This window comes from Polistes fuscatus, unplaced genomic scaffold (genome assembly GCF_010416935.1).
Source record: "Polistes fuscatus isolate 324 unplaced genomic scaffold, CU_Pfus_HIC Scaffold7, whole genome shotgun sequence".
Classification (NCBI taxonomy): Eukaryota; Metazoa; Arthropoda; class Insecta; order Hymenoptera; family Vespidae; genus Polistes; species Polistes fuscatus.
Window position 1 is genome coordinate 4,417,656 of NW_025113151.1, and position 10,711 is coordinate 4,428,366.

The window sequence follows — 10,711 nt, forward strand, 5'->3', positions numbered from 1 at the left end:
TTATTACTTCTCACATATTCATTTTTTAAATCGTGATTGTTTTTATTCATGTTTCTCATTCATGAAAAATCTTTTGAATGATATGAAACATAATTAATTTTATTTTTTATTTTTAGATATAGATTATAATCATCTATTCAACGATTCAACGATTAAACAATACATCGATTCTACAATACATCGATTCAACAATTCATCGATTCAACGATTCGACATTCAACACTCAACATTCAACGATTCAACATTCAACATTCAACGATTCAACATTCAACGATTCAATGATTCAACGATACAACATTCAACATTCAACGATTCAACGATATATCGATTCTACAATACACCGATTCAACAATTCATCGATTCTACAATACATCGATTCAACAATTCATCGACTCAACAATTCATCGATTCTACAATACATCGATTCAACAATTCATCGATTCAACAATTCAGCAATTCATCGATTCAACAATTCATCCAATTTAAATCAACTTCACGACATCGTTCAACCAACAGTGAGGGGGACGAGTGTTTTTGAGCCATCGCAGAACTTCTACTGCCAATTGTTCAGTTTCATTTTTTATTTTATTTTTATGGTAACAATTGGTAACGAGTGAGCGAACAAATTTAAAGTTCCTCCAGTGACCCAATCATGCCGAGGATGAAAGTTCCAATATCGGCACGGGTTCCTGGTTGTATTCGTAGATGTATCTTGTCCAAAACGAGCATAAGCGACCGTGAGTAGAACCTTTGGTTTTGCTCACGAGTGATTCCCAATATATATGTGATTTTTATATATGTGATTTATTTAGATTAGGCTAGGGTCTTCTTGTTTCATCGGTTTCAATTCACTTAATTAACACTGCAATTAATTATTGTACTTATTTTTTTCTCTTTACGTATTTAATCGTGTTAGTAATGGTGAAATCGAGCATTAATTTACTCGATTTCGTGCCAATAAAAAGCATGTAAAAATTGTTTTATATGCATTGCTTCGTAATTAGTTTTTCAATTGTAATTAGTTTCTTAATAATGATTAGATTTTCAAATCGTGATTAGTTTTTCAAATCGTAATTTACTTCAATATATCGATACTTCGATATTGTTATCAATAAATGAGCAAGAAGACAAACAAAATTCGCGACCGGATAGATTCTGGCAATTAAGTGGTGGTTTAAAACCCAGTTCTTTAATTAGAACAGCCATTTAGTGAAAGAGTCGTCCGAGGTTTTTAAGAAATATCCACCTTTTGTCACTGTTAGAATCACTCTACACTGCACTACCTCGAAACAGTATTATATATTAATATAATATAAAACGTTTCTTATGGGGTATTTTTTTTTTTTCATTAACTTGCTTAAGTCATTATTCACCAAATGACTTGTAGAGTCCTTAATCCGTTTAGATGAATTTTTATAAAAATGTTTTTTCATGTATATATGTATGTTAATTATGTATTTTTAGATCAGGATTTTCAGCCTAATATACTAATTCCCCTTTTCTCCCCCCTATGCTCTCTTCGTTCTCATCGATGCGTGTTGCCCAGGTGTTACACGTATGGGTGAGAAAAAGTTTGCATGGATTATTAGTTATTAAGTTTTCCTTTGGCGGCTGTCATTGTGTTAGTGATTGCACGATGTACTTACACCAGTGTGTGCGTATCAGGTAGTGTGTATTTGTACATCGTTTCGCGAAAGTTTTTTATTAATGCATCATTGAATATTTAAATAAATACTTGTACAGTCACGTGTGATATGTACTTGTATTTTTATACTTATATTAAATTTTTCTCATTTTTTTTTTCCGAATCGTTTTGAGTAGTAGAGTTTTCACATTTATTTGTGGAAATTTAACAATACTTGTATCATATTAGTATGCAGATATATACTAGTATGTACCAGTATTTTTGCATTAGTTATTATTGCAATAATCACTAGCCTTGGCAGACAATTACAGCATGGGGTACGTAACCTTTTAGAATATAAGTTTAGAAAACGTGGTTGAACTAGGGTGTCGGAGGTGCCCCGGGGCATGCTCTCTAGTTTAGGTCTTTTGCACCCTGGTGGTATGTGAATACAGATCCAGCGTGGAATGATTGTGTTGGTGTGTCTGTTTGCACTTTTAAATATAGGTGGAGGGATAGGCAGGTAGCATACTTTTCTGTGTGTATGTGAAAACATTAATTTTAAGTAGGTAAGAACCGGGTACGGCAATAGGTTTGCTTCTATTCGGACGCAACCCTGACGCAATCATGCCTCCGGGGTTTTTGGCTAAGTGTCAGCAAATTTTTACACTTTCCATTATTCCTTATGTCTCCATTTTTTTGCTGATACTATGCACTTTAAGTTAAGATAATTGTATCAAGCAGTTCAAAAATACTTTGCAGCCAATGAGAACATTAGATAAATCACCCTCATATCTTTTGAACTTAGCAAAGGATTTTGAATTAGTTTTGATACTTAGTTTTTTAAGTATATTAACACTTGCACTTCGCGATTTTTAGTAATATACTTCTTAATGTTAGAAATAACATATACCCATTCGAATAAAATGAGATTATTACAATTGTTGTAATTTTTTCTTTTTGTCGAAACATTGTCACCTTTAATGTGCAACGTGTTAATCCTAGTTTGTAATAGGTTCATCATTCAGAAAAATATATCTGCTGGAGCATTCGATTAAATGTGCTTGTGTAGTTGCGTACGATCATTGAATTCTTTCGAGTCCATTGATCGTCCACAGGTTAGTATAATTACTTTACGGAATTAATTAAATATTTTTTCAATCTATTACACATTTCTTTTTTTTAATTTTATTTTACAAATAAGTAAGTAAGTAAAACTTGTGTTAGAAAAAATCGAGATGCACTCAGGTAGGAACGCAGTTGAGTTTGCGTGTTGGGATTCGTCAGTGGCGTTTGGGATGATGCATTCATGAACTTTGTCATATTTCAGTGGTTATATTATTTAGAATAAATCGATACTGTACGTTGCAAGCTCTTACCTCTCGTTAGGTTAAGTAAAAATAAGAATAAAAACAAAAACAAAAAAAAATACCAGCGTAAAACCTGCGGAAATAACAATTACTAATAACTGTGTTGATTCCTTCCCAATTTTTTTTCAGCTAAGATCAAATGCATCTCGTATAATAAAATGCGTTTTATTAAACACGAGGGTTTGAGTCTTGTCGCATATGGTGAGAACAGGTCGGGATTAGGTCGGTTTAGCTCAGGGACGATTTCATTCTTTTGATATAATCCACTGAAATGTGCCAATTTTTGTGATGTATTGTTTCAAACGGTAGGGCGTTTTTTGACACGTAATCTTTTCTTGCGTCGCACGTAGGGAATGCTCCATTGCAGTGGTCAGGGCACGAAGCAAAGAAGAGGCAAAATGCCGAAGAGGCCCCCACAAATTGTGGTATCAAGTGGGCAACTATTCGACTACGAGTTATTTTTCAAAGGATATCTTTGATAACCCTTTGATCAATGGTTCGTGGTCATATCAAAATCCCTTTGTCTACCCCTTTATCACGTTGTCACTTATGCTCGTAGTAGTATTAGTTATAAGTTGTTCCTGAATGGAGATGATGGACCATTCCATCTCCCAACGATGTCCCACACTCGCGTTCGTGAAAAATTAAAAGTCTTTTAAATACTAGAATCTAGATTTTGCTATTTTTATTTAATTAATAGAGTCATTGCATTTTTTTTCTATTTAATTAAAAGTCGAGTCATTGCATTTTTTTCTATTTAATTAAAAGTCGAGTCATTGCAATTTTCTTATTAAATTAGAATAAAAGTCGAGTCATTGCAATTTTCTTATTAAATTAGATTAAAAGTCGAGTCATTGCAATTTTTTTATTACATTAGATTAAAACTAGAGTCCCATTGCATTTTTCTTATTAAAATAAATTAATAGTCGAGTCATTGCATTTTTGAAGTATATAAATTAGAGTCTTGTCTTAGATATTTTTTATGAAATTAGAGTCACGTTTATTTAAATTGTGTGGACGTCCATGGATTGCTGCAGCATGCACAAATAGTGCATTTGGATACAACGATGGAAGAAGAGGACATTCCTGCATTCATGAATGCAGATAAGGACACAAAATAAGGGTTTCACCATTCAGAATGATTCAAATTGAATTAATAAACACATTAATCAAAGTATATAATAATTAAATATTTTAAATATTTCAATATTTCAATTCATTTCTCAATTTAATATATTTCAATTTCTTTCCAAAATATAATAATTTATTGAATATATAATGTAATGTATTTTTTATTGCATCCCAATGGTTACCAGACTCTTATTTTCACTTTGCTTTACATAGTCTTTTATCCTATTTATACATTTCTTTTTTATCGAATATATGATCGTTGATTTTTTTTTTTTTAATAGTAAAAATTAATAAAAAGAAAATTTGAATCATTCTTATTGAATGCACTGAAGAGTGCATATGAAAATCGCAGTAAGTACATGCCTGCACTAAAAAGTGCATATGAAAATCGCAGTAAGTACAAATATACCTGCTTAATGCAGATGGAAATTCCTGCTAAATGCAGATGAACATACAGTAAGAATATACATTTTTCATTCAGAATGATCAAAAATGAATGAATGAATGCACTGATAAAAGTATCTAATAAATAAATATTTTTAATATTTCAATCTTCGTATTATTTTTTTTTAAACACAGAAATTTATCTAACAATAATTAGTAAATTTCATTTCACACATACACACTCTATACATACAATAAATGATTTATATTTAAATAGTGCAAATTAATGAGAAGGTAATTTGAATCATTCTGATTAGAAACGTATATGTCTTGCTAAATAAATGAAATAAAACAAATGGCAGTCAGCACTCATAAGTGGATATTAATATGTCCGGAATATACATTTTCATTCCAAAATTATTTATAAATAAATATCAAATGAAAGAGTTAATAAGTACATAAGAGAGAGTGGGAGAAACTATTTTTACTATACACAAATATTTGAGAACTATTTTGAAAACTCCGCCTGCATGATCGCAGATCAGCGATCATGTTGCCGGTCCTAAGCCCGGGAAAAGGAGGAAGGTTGTTGGATCAGGTTAGCTCCCTACCCAACGTAAAAAAAAGATTATGGCTCATAGAACCGACACTCTGCCTCGGAATAGGACTGATCTACAGATGACGACACATGCAAGGAAAAGGACGACGAAAAGGACAACGAATTGGAAAAAAGAACACATAATGCGTCTGGCTACCTGGAACATCAAATCATTTAATAATAAAGATCAAGAAACCCTGAAAGAACTGAAAGATAATAACATCGATATATGCGCCTTACAAGAAACCAAAAAGAAAGGCAAAGGACAAATACAGTACGACGACTACTTAGTGATCTATAGTGGTGTAGAAAAACAAATCAGGGCAAAAGAAGGGGTAGCCATCGCAATATCGAAAAAATATCAGAATAACATAAGAGAATGCAACTACATATCTTCGCGTATCTTGCTTATAAAATGGAAGCGGAAAGCCAAAAATTAAATATAGTATCAATCTATGCACCCGAGGATAATAAACCGAAAGAAGAAAGAGAAGCCTTCTACGACCAACTACAAAATTTAGTCGGATCATTACCAAGTAACCAACAAATGATAATCCTTGGAGATTTCAACGCTCGCATCGGAAATGAAATAATACCTGGAATAAAACAAAGGTTCAACGAAAACATGTTAAATGACAATGGAGAACTAATGACACAGCTATGCACATTTAACGAGCTAAGGATTAATAATACATTTTACAATCATAAGGAACACTATAAATTTACATACAGCAACACCAGAGGCTTCAGGTCTACAATTGATTACATTGTTACTAACAGATACGTCCAACCAAACCAAATATTAGATATTAGGACATTAAACTCCGCGAATGTAGGAAGCGATCATAGCCTGCTATTAGCAAAAATAAGAATGAAGTTTAAACCCCAAAGAAATCTTGCACGAGCAACTCAAGAATTGAAAATAAACATCGAGTTACTATGGAACTTACCAACCAAACAACTATACGAGAACAGGTTGAAAGAAAAAATCGAAAAAAACCCAATAAAAGAAGAAGATAACATAAACATAGCCTGGAAGAAACTAAGAACCAACATTTTAGAAGCTGCATATGAAGCCCTGGGAACACGAACTGTAAAAAACCGGGCTAGAATGATCAAGACTCCTTGGTTCCGCCCAGAGATTAAGGAAATATGCAAAAAAAAGAAAATGGCATACCTTAACTATAGGACATTAAGAACGCCTGAGTCATACGAAATGTATAGACGAATCCGGAATCAAACAGGGACATTAGTGAGGCAAACAAAGCAAAATTATTGGGAGATTTTTTCGAAAAGAATGGAGAGTGACTTCTATGGACTCCAAAAACAAATCTGGCGATTTATTAGAAACCAAAGAAAGGAGGTCAATGAAATGATAGAAACAAACCAGATCACAAAAGAAAATTGGATTAACTATCTAACAGAGCTTTATAAATCAGAAGAACCTCAAACGGAACTAAATACGCCAGAAATAATAACCAGAAGCGACATACAAATTGAGCCCAGTGATGTAGAAACAGCTATCCAAAGACTAAAGAATAGGAAGAGCTCAGGGCAAGATGGCATCCAAAACGAGTTAATAAAATATGGTGGCCAACGTCTCACACAACAACTAACATTTCTAATCCAAAAAATATTATACCAACACAAAATACCTGACGAATGGCGTACTAGCACAACTATAGTTATGTTTAAAAAAGGAGACAAACAGCTGCCTACAAACTACAGGGGAATAAACCTTTTAAACACTTCATTAAAACTAACAACAAAGATTATAACGAATAAAATTAACAGCTTAACAAATCTAGAAGACGAACAGCAAGGATTCAGATCAGGCAGATCGTGCACAGACGCGGTTTTCATCATAAGACAAATAACAGAAAAATCAATTGAATACAACAGGCCAGCATATATGTGTTTCATTGATTTGGAAAAGGCATTCGACCGAGTGCAGTTAAAGGATGTTATACACCTCCTCTATAACCGGCAAATTCCGAATAATCTTATCAAGACCATAGAGGACATCTATAGAAACAATAAGATCCAAGCAAAGATAAATGGCGCCTTGACTGAACCGATTGATGCAGGTCGTGGTATACGACAAGGGGATTCCCTAAGTCCCCTGCTTTTTAACATCATTATGGACGAAATAATAAGAAACGTAAGACTGCTAATAGGATATAAAATGGGCAGTGAAGAAATAACCATCCTATGCTATGCTGATGACGCTGTATTAGTGGCCGAAAATGAGGATGATCTACAACGTCTACTACACCGATTTAACTGCATAGCCAAATCATTCAACATGAAAATATCGGCCCAGAAAACTAAATGCATGACAACATCAAAGACACCGTTAAGATGCAAACTGGAAATTGAAGGGAAGGTTATTCAGCAGGAAATGAGATTTAAGTACCTAGGAATAGAAATCTCAGGATATGGTGATGTTGAAGCAGAGGTAAGAGAACAGACAATGAAGACATCCAGAATAGCGGGTTGTTTGAACGACACAATATGGCGAAACAAAAACATGGATATAGAGACCAAAGCAAGAATTTACAAGGCAATGGTAAGACCTATTATGTCACATACCGCAGAAACTCGACCAGACACGGCGAAAACGAAACAGTTACTAGAAACAACCGAAATGAGAGTTCTTCGCAGAATAGCTGGAAAGACACTACTGGATCGAGAGAGAAGTGAAGATATAAGAAGAACATGCAAAGTGGAAAACATGAACGAATGGATACTAAAAAGAAAAAAAGAATGGAACGAACATATCAACAGAATGGACAACGGAAGAATTGTCAGAATTGCACGGGATAAGTCACCGGTAGGCCGCAGAAGCACGGGGCGCCCACGAAAACGATGGTGCGACAATTTAACAGTGCAATAGGCAGAAAAACGTCGTTACGAAACAGGCAATTTGCCTAAACTAAAGAAAGAAGAAGAAGAAGACAAATATTTGAAGAAAGATTTTACAAGAGATGTATGGAGGAGAAATAATGAGTAGTATGAAAACACAATTTTAATGTATTTCTTTATTTATTATATATAAAAGTAGAGTAATTATTTTTTTGGAATAAAAATGTATAGTTTTGGTACGTAAATGAAACAATTTAAAAGGCTTGCCTGCACTTTAAAAGTGCATACGAAAATCGCAGTAAATACAAACACACCTGCTAAATGCAGATAATTATAATTGCTAAATGCAATCGAACATACCAAAAATCGCAGTAAGTACAAACACATCTGCTAAATGCAGATAAATATAATTGCTAAATGCAATCGAACATACCAAAAATCGCAGTAAGTACAAACACACCTGCTAAATGCAGATAAATATAATTGCTAAATGCAATCGAACATACCTGCTAAATGCAGATGAATATAATTATTCTTGCTGCCAGCACTCATAAGTGCATATTAATACGTCCGGAATATATATTTTTATTCCAAAATTATTTATAAATAAATATCAAGTGAAAAAGTTAATAAGTTCATAAGAGAGAGTGGGAGAAAATATTTTTACTATACACAAATATTTAAAGAAAGATTTTACAAGAGATATATGGAGGAGAAAAAATGAGTAATATGAAAACAATTTTTTTAATATATATCTTTTTATTTATTATATATAAAAGTAGAATAATAATTTTTTTGGAATAAAAATGTATAGTTTTGGTACATAAATGAAACAATTTAAAAGGGTTGCCTGCACTTAAAAGTGCATACGAAAATCGCAGTAAGTACAAACATATCTGCTAAACGCAGATGAACAAAACTGCTAAATGCAGTCGAACGTACCTGCTAAATGCAGATGAAAATATGGTAAGAATGTACATTTCTCATTCAGAATGATCAAAAATGAATGAATGAGTGCACTGATGAAAGTATTTAATAAATAAATATTTGTAATATTTCAATCTTCGTATTATTTTTTTTAAACAGAAATTTATCTAATAATAATTAGAAAATTTCATTTTGTATATAATCTATATATAATAATTAAATAGTGCAAATTAAAATGAAAAGCTATTTTGAATGATTCTGATTAGAAACGTATAAGTCTTGCTAAGCGAATGAAAATACACAAAAGTACAGCCAGCACATGCGAGTGCATATAAATTATGTCAAGGTTGTGCATTTTGATTCTAAAATTATTGACAAATAAATATTAACTTTGCATAAGAAATATTTAAAGAAAGTAAAATATATATAAATAAAATAAAGAATAAATAAAAGTTTTTTAAGAGAAGAAACCAAAGAGAGGAACCAAAGAGAGATGATATAAAAATCATTGAATATGTTTTACACAGAGATTTATAATAGAAGAAATTATATGATATGAATAAAAATGCATAAATCTTGATATACAAATAAACCGAATTAAAAGGCTGCCCCACACTCTCTCTCGAGAGTGTAAATTATATAAATAAGTTAAGAACAGGGACCCCAGGTTTGCATACGGGATTGTAAATGCACCTGGGGATTTTTAAATATTGCGAAATATTCACAATAAATTAAGTTTTTAATAATGCGTCTTGAATAATTTCCTATGCGTATTGGTAATTGTATTAATCGATTAACAATTTTGTATAAAATTAAAACATTTTTCTATTTATGTATTTATATATTTAAAAAGCATGCATCAGAAACATGCATTTTTTCATATTCACTTGTGTAAATATAGAAAGGCACATTTTCTAATGCATCGAGTATTCAGTATTTTGTAATGTCCACTTTTTGGTCATTTAAATTCTTTTTTTTTTTAAATCAGATTATTTATTAAATAATCCTTTTAAAAAGTTTTGATCGTGGATCGGACATTGAATTTTATTTTTCCACACATGCTCTTTTTAATTAGTTTTTTGTTTTAGAATGTACTGTTTTTTTTAAGCTGTAAGGTTTAATATTGAAAAATACCACTTTATCAAAAACGGATTTTTACGACAATTTCTACAATAGTATCTCAAGGTCTGTAATGCCATCATTTACGATATGAAAATATAAATATAATAAAAATTATATATAAGTTATATATGTTGTTATATATAAAATTAATTTTTGTTTTAGGGTCATCGATATTGCCAAGATTCTATTCAACTGTCTGCAGTTTGCGTTCTAATAGTTGTTAAAATGTATAAAAAAAATTAAACCTTAAAACACACCAAGTTTTGCGTAATCACAAATCTATTAGGCATAACATTTTAGAGAATGCACTGCGGAACAGTGTACATCTTAGTAATCTATTTGAAATTCTTGCGTTAAGATTTCCTATACTTAAAGTAAAAAGATATACGTGACCTTTATATTAAATAAAATTAAACTATTTTTCCTACATACGCAATACTTTATCGAGTTATAAATCGATCCGTAAAGATTTACAAAATTTCAGAGAACAGTTCGGTCGTTTCTCGTCTCGTTTCGTTAATATAACTTTTACCTGAGGTAGGACCAGCAATAAATGTCGTTTCTTTGGATAGTTCGCATCAATACTTTTAATACTGAAAGCCAGCGGATGTAAGTGAATTTTATATTAAATAAAAGTTCACTCTTTTCTCTACGAATAGAATACTTTATCGACTTATAAATTTTGCTCGC

General features: G+C 31.9%; 1 long non-coding RNA gene across 1 annotated transcript; it reads left to right on the forward strand.

Moving 5' to 3' along the window:
* Positions 1 to 9,995: 9,995 nt before the first annotated feature.
* On the forward strand, positions 9,996 to 10,281 carry LOC122524334. The gene is made up of 2 exons (XR_006305515.1): positions 9,996 to 10,084; positions 10,184 to 10,281. It is a non-coding gene; the product is annotated as an uncharacterized LOC122524334 (long non-coding RNA).
* Positions 10,282 to 10,711: the final 430 nt, after the last annotated feature.